A 2,701-nucleotide genomic window follows, 5' to 3' on the forward strand; every position below is an offset into this window, starting at 1 on the left:
CAAAGCCACGCTTGATCCGTTGGGTTCTTTTGCTACAAGAATTTGACTTGGAGATCCGTGATAGGAAAGGAACGGAGAACCAAGTGGCAGACCACCTTTCACGGTTGAGGGAGCTGAAAAGAAAGTAGAGGTTGAAGATATAACAGAGACATTCCCGGATGAACAATTACTAGCACTAGCAATGGAGGAGACACCTTGGTATGCTGATATTGCTAACTATTTGGCTAGCGGTATTGTACCTTATGAACTCTCTTCGATTCAAAAAAAAAAGTTCTTTCGTGATTGTCGGTCTTATTACTGGGATGAACCTTTACTTTTCGGACAGCTGCGAAGGTGTTGGAATCGGGTTTGTATTGAGCGAATTTATTCAAGGATGCCCATGCCTGGGTGAAAAGTTGTTATGAGTGCCAAAAGACTGGCAACATATCTCGTCGTCACGAGATGCCAATGACTACAATTCAAGAGGTGGAAGTGTTTGACGTGTGGGAAATTTATTTTATGGGACCATTTGTCAGCTCATATGGTCACAAATACATATTGGTAGCAGTTGACTATGTCTCCAAATGGGTTGAAGCAGTGGCTCTTCCAACAAATGATGCCAAGGGGGTGATAGGATTTATAAGGAAAAATATTTTCACACGGTTTGGAACTCAGAGAGCTATAATCAGTGATGGTGGAACTTATTTATGCAATAGAGCGTTCGCAAGGCTGTTAGAAACGTATGGAGTTTGCCATAAGGTTGCCACAGCTTACCACCCGCAAATGAGCGTGCAAGTGGAAGTGTCCAACATGGAAATCAAAAGTGTCCTGACCAAGACAGTGAATGCGACTCGGACTGATTGGGCAAGGAAGTTGGATGATGCGTTATGGGCTTACCGCACAGCATTTAAAACTCCAATTGGTATGTCTCTGTACAAGTTGGTGTTTGTAAAAGCATGCCATCTTCCGATGGAGCTTGAGCACAAAGCCTCATGGGCACTGCGGCAGTTGAATTTGAATATGGAAACCATGGGCACAAGTAGAGTTACAGAGTTACATGAACGCGAGGAGTTCTGGTTCCAAGCATTCGAGAGTATGAGATTATATAAAAAAGGATGAAGATGGTGCACGATAAGTACATTCTAAATAGGAACTTCAAACCCGGAGATCTAATGTTGTTATACAACTCGAGATTGAGATTATTTCTGGGTAAGCTGAAATCTAGATGGTCGGGACCATTTAGAGTTGTGTAGGTGTTCCCAAGTGGAGCGGTAGAAATTTAGTCCGATGATGGAACAAATAGGTTTAAAGTGAATGGGCAAAGGTTGAAACACTACCTTGGAATGATTGAAGAAAAAGGGGAGAAAGATGTGATATACTTGGAAGAGCCCCAATATGTGAGAGAAGTGTAATCCTGAAAGCTTGCGCCGTGCCGCGACGTTAAATCAGGCGCTTCCTGGGAGGCAACCCATGGTCGTGTTGTATTCGTCATTCCATGACGTTAACTAAGGCACTTATTGGGAGGCAACCCAATTCATAGCGTAGAGTTAGTTTAGTTTAGTTTTTGTTTTTGTTTGATATTGAGGCAGACTAACAAATGAGTTTTGTGTGAATTTGAAGTATTTTGATAGGTTGTGGAGCTACGTGGAAGGAAGATGTACTCGGGTGTACTAAACAAGCTAAAAGGTTGCAAAACGAACAAGAGAACATCGAGCCATCGCGAGGCGAAGTCCAAATGGTAAGTGTTACATGCCTCGTGTTGCCTAGCGAGGCAATGTCAAGACGCCGCCCCACACCCTGCCATGCACTATTTTTTCACTACCCCACACGAAGCCTCGCAGGGTCTAGCACGTAGCTGTTAGCGCGCCTACTGGCGCCTCGCGCAACTAGGACATCGTCCCTTACACCGTCTGGCTTTGTCCAGCACGGTGACCTTATCACGACTGATGGTGCCTCGCGGCGTCTCACTGCCGCTCCCCACGTCGCCTCGCGCCGAGGCCCAGGTAAGTCAATTTTTTTTATTTACCCACCCCAACCCAATTATAACAACAACAACATTAAAACCCAACCCCCACGCCCCAGTATCTAAAACACAAAGAAGGCCAACCCCTCTGCCTGACGTCCAACTCCACTATGTTGTCTCCTCCACAAACACACACACGCACTTCCATCATCCCACCCCACTATCTTGCCACTCTCTTAGCCACCAGGTATGGTTCTCTCTCTCTCTCTCTCTCTCTCTCTCTCTCTCTCTCTCTCTCTCTCTCTCTCTTCTTTTCTCTCTCTTTCTATGTAAATTTTAGTATTGGGTAATATGCTCTACAAGGTACAACAATGGTGCAATTATGCTAAAAAAAATTCCAACCCCAAATACCCCATAGGATATCTTGTGATTGTTGTAACGAATGTTTCACACTCAATTCCCAAGCCGATTTGGGAGGGTGGAGCAATCCTTCACCCACAAAGAAGCTCACACACAAATAATGCATACAAGGTGTTCGATAAATGGTCTCATTGGCGATTTTAGTCCCAATTGGAGCCCGAGTCTCTGGGATTAATTGTTTTATATTAGGTGAGCATGATTGATATGAAAACCTAAGTGTGAGGTGACTCTACGGAGCCGAGGTCAATTGATAAAGTGTGTTTCCAATGACATACGGGCTATGTGTAGTGCCGAAATATTGATGCTAATACACTTACTTGATGAAGGCGAAGTCTGAGT

The sequence above is a fragment of the Nicotiana tabacum genome, chromosome 15 (assembly GCF_000715075.1).
Source record: "Nicotiana tabacum cultivar K326 chromosome 15, ASM71507v2, whole genome shotgun sequence".
NCBI lineage: Eukaryota > Viridiplantae > Streptophyta > Magnoliopsida > Solanales > Solanaceae > Nicotiana > Nicotiana tabacum.